We start from the raw sequence: 10,736 nt of genomic DNA, 5'->3' as shown, positions 1-10,736 counted from the left end.
TTAACACCTTAAAAAAAGAGTCCCCAAAAATGTTTTAGTGCTAGCATTAGCACGCACACAGTTCCACCTCACCTCAGGGCTAAGTCCACCCAAACTTGAAAACCTAGCTACGCCCCTGGGAAAAACCACAGCTGTGTTTCATTTGTAGACTTATCATTTTATTAATAAATGCTGTTAAATTTAGATGAGAAGCTTCTTGGATTCTTTTTGCATATTCCTACTATAGTATTTAGAACCCTACAATACTAAACACGCCGCCTCCAACTCCCACTCATCGACTCTAAAATATCAACTATTATTATGTGTTTAATTTGGTCATTTTCCCAACAAACATCAGAAGGACTGTGTTAACAAGATATTATGAGAGCTGTGTTATGGCTATGACATAGAGGGCGACAGTAGAAGACGAAGCAGAAAGCACCGAGGACCAGCCCCCATCGCCGCCAACCAATGGGAGTAGACTAGACCGGAAGCACCAAAGATGTTAAAATGTATTGTGATAAAGGAGATAGAGGCCTTTCCTATGCAGCTGTAGACAGATAAATACTTCATCAATGCACCTTAATTGATTTTTTTTTTCAATTTAAAACACACCCGGAGTATGGTTTCTATTATCTGTATGTATTTACTTATACTTTAAATATTTAAACAAGATACACCCAAAGCAAGCAAGGATTATGGAAGGCTCATCAAAGACCTTTCTGAGTTTGTATGACTTCAGTGGACTGTGCTTCTACAGAGTGTTTTCTTTGGTCTGGAATTCCCCGAGCTCGTGTCCTGAACGCTTTATTACAGTGTCAGCCGATAGTGTTAGGAAATATACCAATATAGCTCCTTTTGGTTGGACCCCTCTAATTTTTTTGTGCAATATGAATCAAGATTATGTAGTGTTTCCATCAATTAAATACATTCTCATTTGAAGAAAGCAAGAGAAGCTGACGCTCAACCAGTTCTCCTCCTGCAGAACACAACCAAAAAACATGACATCAAATCAAAGGCCAGAGATGTACTGGCTTTTAACACAAATTCATGTCACGTTAGTTTCTGATGACCTACAACCAAAGCTCCAGCTTTCATGCTCACAGGGACAGACAGTATGTATTTCCAGCAAAATAGCACTAAGTGGTAGAGGTCAAGGCTGGTGTAACAAGGTTTGCAGTAAGTAATTGTAACTTTTCAGCTAGAACATCAAATGGTGCCTTGGGGGCCGGTTGAATTATAACTTGTAAGATTTGGGTGTCAAACATCACTTTTCAAACTCTTTTCTTGAGCCATATGCATCTGCGCACAATGTTCCTTAGTGGGATCATGTCAGGGTCTATATTTCAGTTTTACCTTATATAAATGGAGTCTGTGTAGCAATTCAAACTGAGTCAGGGAATGACTGTAAAGACCACATATCCACAGTGAGGGGTTTAATCCAGAACTTGTTCCCAGGCTGTTTTTAATAGCGGTCAACTGGGGAAAGTTTGGCCTTGATATTAGTTCAGCTTGTTAAAGCTTTCAACCCTACCTTTGTTCTCCCCCCAAAGTATGACAGAAATGGTTGCCAGACCTTATAGTACTTTGTGATAGAGCTACGGTTAGTGTGCTTTAGCTGCTCAGGTTTAAGATGAAACATTACTTCCTCTACCCAGCGCTTATGAGACAGCGGTGCAGCCTTCTTCCAACTAAGGAGTATCAGACGTCTAGCAAGTAGGGTAGAGAATGCCACAGCCTCAGCCTGATCAGTTATTATTCGCGTCTCCTGTGGGATCACGCCAAATAATGCAGTCTTTACTTACTCTATGGTAACATCGACGAAGGAACTCCCAAAAGGGACTGGAGGTTAAACACCTTGAAATGTCAGGCAGAAGAGCAGACACAATTGTTCCAAAGAATTATGAAGCACTCGAAGACCTTAACGCTAGCATCATATCAAGTTGCCTGGAACACTAAATTCAAAGTTTCTGTAACCAATCAGTGAAGAGTAAAGCCAGACCAAAGCAATGTGTAGAGGAAAAGTTCCTGACATTGTGAGGCCATGCTGTGAACATTATTCCAGATTGAGAGGACTAAGTATTCATTTGCCTTTGAATATAAGCGTAAAGAAAAATCACTATAACAAGATGCAGAGACCGGAGACAGCAGAACATTTTCCAAAATGTATATATAATAAAACAGCAACATAAAACCACACGGAAAAAACTGAACTTTGTGACGTGTCAAACAAGGAACCGACAAGAACAGGACAGAATACCAGGATTTATATACAAGGGGGGGGGGACAATTAAAAATGGAGGGAAAACACACAGGGCAGGAAGTAAACACAGAGAAGACACAAGGAGAATTAACTTTCGAAATACATAATACTTCCACACATCGAACTTTTTTCTAAGCCTCCCCAAATTGGCCAGCCCAGCTTATGCCATTTTCCATGGCGCCTTCAGCTTCTCATAGGTCGGAAACACTGGCAGCCTCAGAATAAGGGCACAGGTGTTGGCAGTCGGGAAACTTGCTGGCCCGTCCACCGGGTGGAGGAAATGCAGTTGTGGCTGTGTTGGAAAGCCTGTTGCAGGGATCTTCTGAAGGCCAGTGGCAAAGCCCAACACCTCCCGCAACTTCAGCGTGCTTCCTCCATCTGTAGGAAAAATGTGAGATAATGTTGAGGTCTACATAATGATAAAAGCATTAGAAGTCATTTCATCATTTTAGAGATGAGCATGATAATATTTCAGACTTGAATAGACAGTATACCAGTGTTTCTGAAATGGGGGTAGACTTATCTCTGTGGAAACTGGAAATCGAGAAATGTGGTTTTGGAAAAGTGTCTTTTTTCACTAATACTCAAAACGGATTACATTTTCATCCAGCAGCTACTGAAAGAGCTATAATCTCTAAAAACAATTTAAATCATTCTTGAAAATTATTATATATATATATATATATATATATATATATATATATATATATATATAAACCAGTGGCGGCTGGTGGAGTTTTCTCTAGGGGGGGCTATAACTCCAAAATGTATAAAAAAATTTAAAAAGCATGCATACATGTACTAAGGTATCAAACGAGTGTATTTACATAAATGAAAACAACAAAAACAACATTATAGATAGATAGATAGAAGTGCAAAGAGAAACAAGTGCGATATATAGAGTATGTACAGATTATGCAGTTAAGAGTGATTATGTAAAGATAAGGGCAGTATAAAGAGGTGGGAATAATTGGCATAGTATAAACAGATGTAGTATGAACAAATATACAGATGTGCTATATTACTATACAGAGGGCCAATATACATATATAATAAATATCTCTCTATCTATCTCTATCTCTCTCTATCTATCTCTAGATATATCTCTATATCTATATATTTAAATAATATATATCATATATAACATGGACAATACACATACTTTATGACAGAAGGCTGTGACGTCAGCCCCGCCGCCAAATCCAGCTGCATTCAGCTCGGGGCGCAGGAGAGGTGCACCCCAACGTCGTCCTATCTCTTGTATTGAAGAGGAGCTACTGCGCATGTACAACTTTTAACGAGAGTAAAAGATTCAGCAAAGATTCCTGCGCCCCAGGGCGGAAATACGTCACCAATCAGACAATGTCAACGAACGAAACAACTTTACTCATCATTAACTATGAAATATTTATCTTGCACATCTAAAAAAATATATACATATATTTCGAAATATTTTTATTTTATTATTTCATTTTTATTTCATTTTTTGTATGTCTTATTCAAGGAAATGTGGTGAGAGGTGAGTGGTGGGGCGGCGCCCTAGCGCCCTCTATTGGCCAGTCGCCACTGATATAAACCCTACACACTGAAGTAACATATAATCTGTGGGTGCGCATAGTAACCACACAGTTGTGCCACCCTTTGACCACAAGAGGGAGTACACCTTTAAGTGAGCTTAAGGAGTTAATAAATGTTTGCAAATACATTATGCATACCAATATGAAATCAGTAGGCTAGTACTCTTATTCAGATGTGCTGTATTAAATGTAGGTGGTATTGTGTTTGATGGAACTTTGCATAAGGAATGCAATGTGTGTTCATTTGGCAATTTCTTACCCTCCACCTTCAGAAGCTAGTCTCGCCAAAAGCCAATGGTTCTAGCCTCCATCCGCCTGCGGTTGGAACCAGGTCTTGACAGAGTGCCAGTCCTGAAGGCTGCACTGATGTGTTCTGCGAGCAGTGGCGTCTGGTCCTCACAAACACTTTCTGCATCACAGTTGGGTGTGCCTTCAAAAGATCTAACGCTCCAAAAACAGTTAGCCCTTCGCAAAACCTGTAAATGTAAGAATTACCAGAAGAGAGAAAATGACTAAATGTGTTAGTAAATGCTCTGTCCTGTACAACCTTCCGTTGTACAGCATGTATACATTACATATATTTTGTGCAGATAAGGAATCTTGTGAAAGTCCTCAACCTCATAGTGTTAAATATTCATTTTATTTCCATCTAGCTCATGTTGTCAGTCAGCCAGAAGTAATTTAAATGATGAACTGCTATACTTGCGTCCATCGACATAATGGTGAAGGGCGGCCGCCAGGAGGTCATCCCTCTGTGTCAGGTTTTGGACATATTGCAAGGAGCCCAAGAGGGAGAGCTCCTCTGTGGCCTCCTCCACTGCCTCTCTGGCCCCTTCGACGTCTGTTGCATCAGCGATCTAATGTTAGAAATTTGAAAATTGAAATACAAAAATAATGGATAACATTATGCTACAATAATGATCATTTTGAACTGCCCACCCATATAACTTAAGCAAAAATATATTCTAAGAATAAGTATTTACAGTAAGTATGCTATGCCAAATTCAAAACAGTACACACTATAAGCACACACCAGACCGAACCTTTGCGCAAAACATGAACGTGAAATTAATGAATTTGAATGAAAATAAAGGATGCTCTTGCGTTTTGGAGGTTGGCCTTCAGGGTGTGATCCCAAATATTATCTATACAGGCAGGGAGAGGTTGTAGACCACATACCTGCCTGTATAGGCGCTCTGATAAAAATTGGGGCGATACCAAGCCCTGCACTAAACAGATGATCAGCATTTTGCCGATCATCCGGTAGAGCCCTTTCTGTAATGCTGAAGATGGAAAAAAAGTATTACAAGGTTATACAGTGACCATACAATGTAATATAACTTTTTTTTTTTTTTTTAAAACCTATGAAAACTTACTTACTTAGCATTAATTTGATTGGCTCGTACGATGTCATTTTTTAGCCTGCTTTGGAGACGCTGCAACAAAGTTGCAACATCTATGTGTCTGTAAAAGAAACAGAAAAAAGAAAATGGGAATACTAACAATGGCAATACTCTGTGTTCATGTGTTTTACACAGCGTTGCATGAAGGTGGACACAAATCCAGAGACCTGAGTCAGATCATATAATACATTTCTTATTTTCAGACAACAAATGAAGTTGCAGATTTACTGGTGAGACCTGCAGGTAACATGAATTCTGGTGAAGTCTGTAATCTGTACTGTGGCAACTGTAGCCTAACTTATTAAGTAGGCCTATCAGAATAGAGATATCATCTAAGGTCAAATGACCACCAGATCTCTCAAGCTACTGACATTTATCAAATTACCAGATTCTGTGACACTTTTCCACAACCTTGAAAACATCTGAGCGAATATTCATTACTCACACACTGGCTGGTGGGGAGGGACTGCATTGTGCCGAGGAGCTGCCTGGTGGCAATGGGCTGTGAGGTGGTGGGGATGGGCTATGCGGTGGGAATGGGCTGTGAACTGGGGATGGATTGTTAGGTGGGGATGGGCGGTGAGGTGGTGGGGATGGATTGTTAGGTGGGGATGGGCGGTGAGGAGGTGGGGATGGGTGGTGAGGTGGGGATGGATTGTTAGATGGTGGGGATGGGCTGTATTGTGACAATGATTCCTGAAAAGATAAGACAGTCAGTATTCTTCACTCACCTAGATCTGCAGTACTGCTTTAATCTAACTAAAGTCCTGAATTTCGTGTCCTGACTTGAAACACTGACTTAGAACCTTATTTTCATGTAAATGTACGAAAAAGATAACAAGCACAAATGGGCAAGTGGCTGGCTGAGGATGGGAGGTAGAAGCTAAGGGGGAGGCCTGACCTCAGACGAATAATGGATGGCAGCACCCTGTGGATTCTTATTGGAGACTATAGATTTATCATTATTGTTTAAATAATCTCAGAGCATAGAGCACAGAGATGCTAAAGACCTTGTTTCCCCTCTCTCCTGTCTAAAATTCTAAAACTTGTTTTATATGGGGCAGAGCTATCTGTTCAATTACATTATGAAAAACCTATCCGGTTTGAAACACATGTTACTGAGCCGGTTATGACTGTATGACAACATTTGGTAATTGTCTTTATATTCACTAAAATACAAGTTATTTTTATATCATATCTACCTGAACTTGGGGAACAACCGGGTAATGGTTGAGGCTGGGAGGGATCTTGAGTTTGAGGTGGAGCAGCCCACTGTAAAAGAAGGGAGCTTACTTTAGATATACAGAATTAAACAGTGGTCAATGTTTCATTTATTTTATTTGACCTGTTGTTTAAAAATGTAAACGTTCATCTACCAAATATAAAGGTTGGAACGCCCCAATGCATTACCTGATCTAAGGTCCCTTGGACACAGTGCATCGAGGACCACAAATCTCCGTCGTTGTCCAACCAGCCGGCAGGGTTAATAAGAGTGATCATTGTGGATTCAGAGGTGGGAAGTATAGTGCAAATGCTTCGTTACTGTGTTTAAGTACATCTTCCTTTTATCAGTACACTACTTATTTTTCTGACGACTTTTTAATTCTAAACCTTACATTTTCGGCCGCTGCAGAGAAGGAAGGACAGCATTGGTTATACATATTTTAGTACTATTCTTTCTGGCAGATTTCATCATTATGGCCAACTTGTTATCACCATAGTCCCTACATTTTTTAAAGAAATGCAGTTAATGGGGTTCAAATCGAGATAATTTTTTCTGGCGGAGGAACCCCTTTTGAGCTGCTGCACATGTGAGTTGTATTACTCTCCTGCTCCAGTCAGCACATGACTGTCATTTGTTTCCCAGTGCTAATCTTACAGAGGGCGAGCAGCATTGGCACAAACCGAAAACTGTGGCAAGTGTGAGAACAAAGTAATTGTAAATCATACACACATCATCTCATTATTTCTATCTTGCTTCAATTCACAGGGTGTAAAACCAGGCCCATTAGAGAACATGGTTGTGATGAAGCAGAGAAAAATGTCAGAAGTAAGTTGAGACATTTGAGTCAAGTTGAGACAAGTTTTGTTAAAGTAAGATATGCACACAGAATATCTTTTCAGTCGGACAACTCACGTGTTTCATGAATATGTTTATTAGAAGCAGTATATAGTTTGAGTTTGGTGTCTAGGCTCGGGCCTAATCACGCCACATATTTACATAGAACATTGAATGATGATTAGGTAACTATCCCTAGAGCCTACAGATGGAAGCTGGGTGGCATCAGAAGCAGCATTAGCAAGGCAGAGGGAGGCAGATCTGGCAGCTTAAATAGAGTGGCAAGTTATGGAGACTGTGTTTGGATGGTTGTCAGAATGGCAGGGGGGGGGTTATGTGCGAATGTATCATTGGTGCTCGAGTTGACTGCCTGAACTAGCTCGCAGACTTCGACCCATACAGTATGTGTTGATGTCTCTGAATTTGCTTCAAATAGGAGCAGCACACTATCCAAATACATCAGTGGAGAGCTGCTGGATCTGTCTGTCCTCAAAGTACCAGTGATCTACAAGAACTTCACCCCTGCTTCTAGTGCCACTAGTGGACTCTGCTTCCCCTAAAGGTCAAGCTGGCAGTCTCTTATCAGCAACCCACAACTGCAAGAAGTCACATTGCTGCTTACCATGGCCAGATCTACCAGTGTTTGGCTAAACACTGCATCTATTTGCATACATTTTAGTTTTTTTCTGAACATCAACAGCTGCACTTAAAGGGATAGTTTTGGTCTTTTGAAGTTAGGTTGTATGAGGTACTTATAAGTAGTTATTGTATTATATCCAGACAGGAGCAATAAAATATTTTAACCACCTTAAAGGGGCGCACTTGCAGAGGAAGACACGCTCATTCAACACAGACACAGGTATTTGCTTATTTCCACCACAGGGTTGCGCTGGAGGGCGTGCAGTGGAGAAGAAGCAGAAGAGTCTCTTCAGTTTTGTTTTTAGATGTTGACAGAGTTGTGCTGAGAAATAGAGTTGTCACGAGAGACATAATACAAGTTTGCTTGATTGAAGTGCAACAATGGCACTAATTAAAAATGTTTAACTAAGGGATATATTTTGTAATACATCAATGTCAACACCGTTATCTGGTACATTTATTTGTTGAAAAGACATCCAAATGGTCCTGACTATATAAAGGCCAGTCACCATGGCAAAGTGGAGGCATCAATGAGAGACCATTGTTTATACAATGTAATTTATTTAATGAAAATTTAGTAAATACACTTCCATATATACACCCACACAAACTACTACAGCTAAAATGTAAAAACATAGGATAGACATACTTCACACTAGAAAATTGTGCAAAGTAGTTTAATTTTTAATGCAATGACTGTGAGTTCAAAGTGCAAAGAACAGCCTGCGGAGGAGCCGCTGTCAAATGTGTGTTGAACCATGTCTGTGACGAAATCAGAAAGCATTTAATGTTGCCATGAATGAAAGCACATTTTGGATGATGTCCAGTCCAAGATCTTCTCTACGACCAGCAAGAGGATCAAACTGTGCGGTGAGCTGCTCCATGTCCTCATCTCTTAGCAGGTGCTGGTTTGGAGGAACAGTGACCCTCTCTGGCCAGTCCAATACAACATCCTCTGTACCAGCTCCACACTCTCTTTCTGGATCTTCCTGAGCATCTGTCCTCCACCGAAGACGCTCTGCATGGCAGAAGTGGTGAGGCCTTGCCGTTCCAGGCAACCTTGGACAAAAAGTGGTATGGGACTCTGGTGTCTTTCGGTCCTTAAACCATGATTATTCCACTGGTCCAAAAAAACCTGTAGGTCACGGTTTATGTGTGGGAGATAATGCAGGGCACACATGTGCATTTCATTATCTATGTCTATTATGCCTTCACTCTCCAAGAAGTTGAAGAGGTCGTAATAAACATTGCTAACACCTCGCCACAGGTCACCCCAGAGCCGCTCTATTCTCTGGTTGTGAGTGCTTCTTCCACGGAGAGCACTGCCTCTGTGAGAGCCTCTGAAGATGTTCATCATTAGGCAGACAGAGTTGTTTTCGCCCCCATGGTCGGTTCTGACCCTCGAGGGCACACGATACGTGGCCACCGCGTCCATGAAGCTGGCCATCACGGTGCTGCTCCTGTTGTTGTCTGAGGCCCGGATGAAGACGACAAAACGGCTATAGCCATCTATATCCCCATGAATGACAATCCTCCACCTAAAACAAAAATATGAAAAGTATAAATAAGATGCACAATACATACACTGAAGCAGGAGTTTGGGTTTTGTGGCCTATTGATAGAAATGATCCACCTTTCAAAACCATACTCCAAGTCTGGTATTGGTCATATTTATCTTATTCATTTGTGGTTCCCATCTAGGTGCCACAAGGAGTTAGGTCCCGCAACCCGGTATGCTCTGCGGTGCAGTCTCTGTGACATTGCTCGTAGTGCAGCTGCTTCTGGGTTTATCCGCTTCATGCTGTCCCGCACTCTGCGTCTCTGTATCCACATCTGCTGGGCCTTCAGCTGTGCCCCTACAGATTCAGGGCCAATCTGGTCATTCCCAGCCACTATCTCCTTGATGAGGTCGTCTAGTGCAGCATTTGAGATGGTGGAGTATGTCCCAGAGTGCATCATGTGGAACTGCCTGAAACATAAACATGTCGTAGATATATGAGACCTACGGTATTCAGATTTACTTTACACCATGCATAGTGTAACATGGCTACAACCCCTCCTTGAGACAAGATGGCATTTCCAATATTGAAGAAATTGGCACATACCTCAAACACCATCTCACTTTGCGGAGAGATACTTTTAGAATCAGGGCCATCTGTGTTGCTTTAAAACCACAGGTCCCCAAAAAAAGAGAGTTGCTCTGTTGAAATGCTGAATTGTGGGGGACCTCGACCACCCACCAAAATGAGTGGGGCGTGGTAGCCATAATCACCTGCAACAACAAAATATTATTTTACATTTATTGTCACTGTTGTAAAAGCAACGCATTTCCGCCGTTGTGCCAGAAATCCTCACAATGCTCATTGCCCAGGCTAAAGTTATTAAAACAATGAATGCAGTTTGGCATTGAACCAGTGGACATGAATCCGTGTATCATTCGTTCATTTGTTTTTCCGATTTCAAAACCAAAACCAGAAATCGGATTACGGTTCGTTTTCTCGTTTTTCCGATTTCAAAACCAAAACCAGAAATCGGATTACGGTTCGTTTTCTCGTTTTTTCGATTTCAAAACCAAAACCAGAAATCGGAACCAGAAATCGGATTACGGTTCGTTTTCTCGTTTTTTCGATTATGCACCCCCAAAGTTATTTTAGCCTAAGAATTAAAACATTTCATGACATTATTAATGCACCATCATATCACAATATTCATGGTTGGTTTCATAATTTTCCCACAGATATCAGCAGAAGAAAGCATGCGGGAAAATCGTTCAGCAAAGCGTGAAGTCTGTGTCGCCAGCAACACAGAAGAAGCTA

This window comes from Eleginops maclovinus, chromosome 1, assembly GCF_036324505.1.
Source record: "Eleginops maclovinus isolate JMC-PN-2008 ecotype Puerto Natales chromosome 1, JC_Emac_rtc_rv5, whole genome shotgun sequence".
NCBI classification, from domain to species: domain Eukaryota; kingdom Metazoa; phylum Chordata; class Actinopteri; order Perciformes; family Eleginopidae; genus Eleginops; species Eleginops maclovinus.
The sequence above is the reverse complement of the archived record's forward strand: the minus strand, read 5'-3'. Positions refer to the sequence as shown.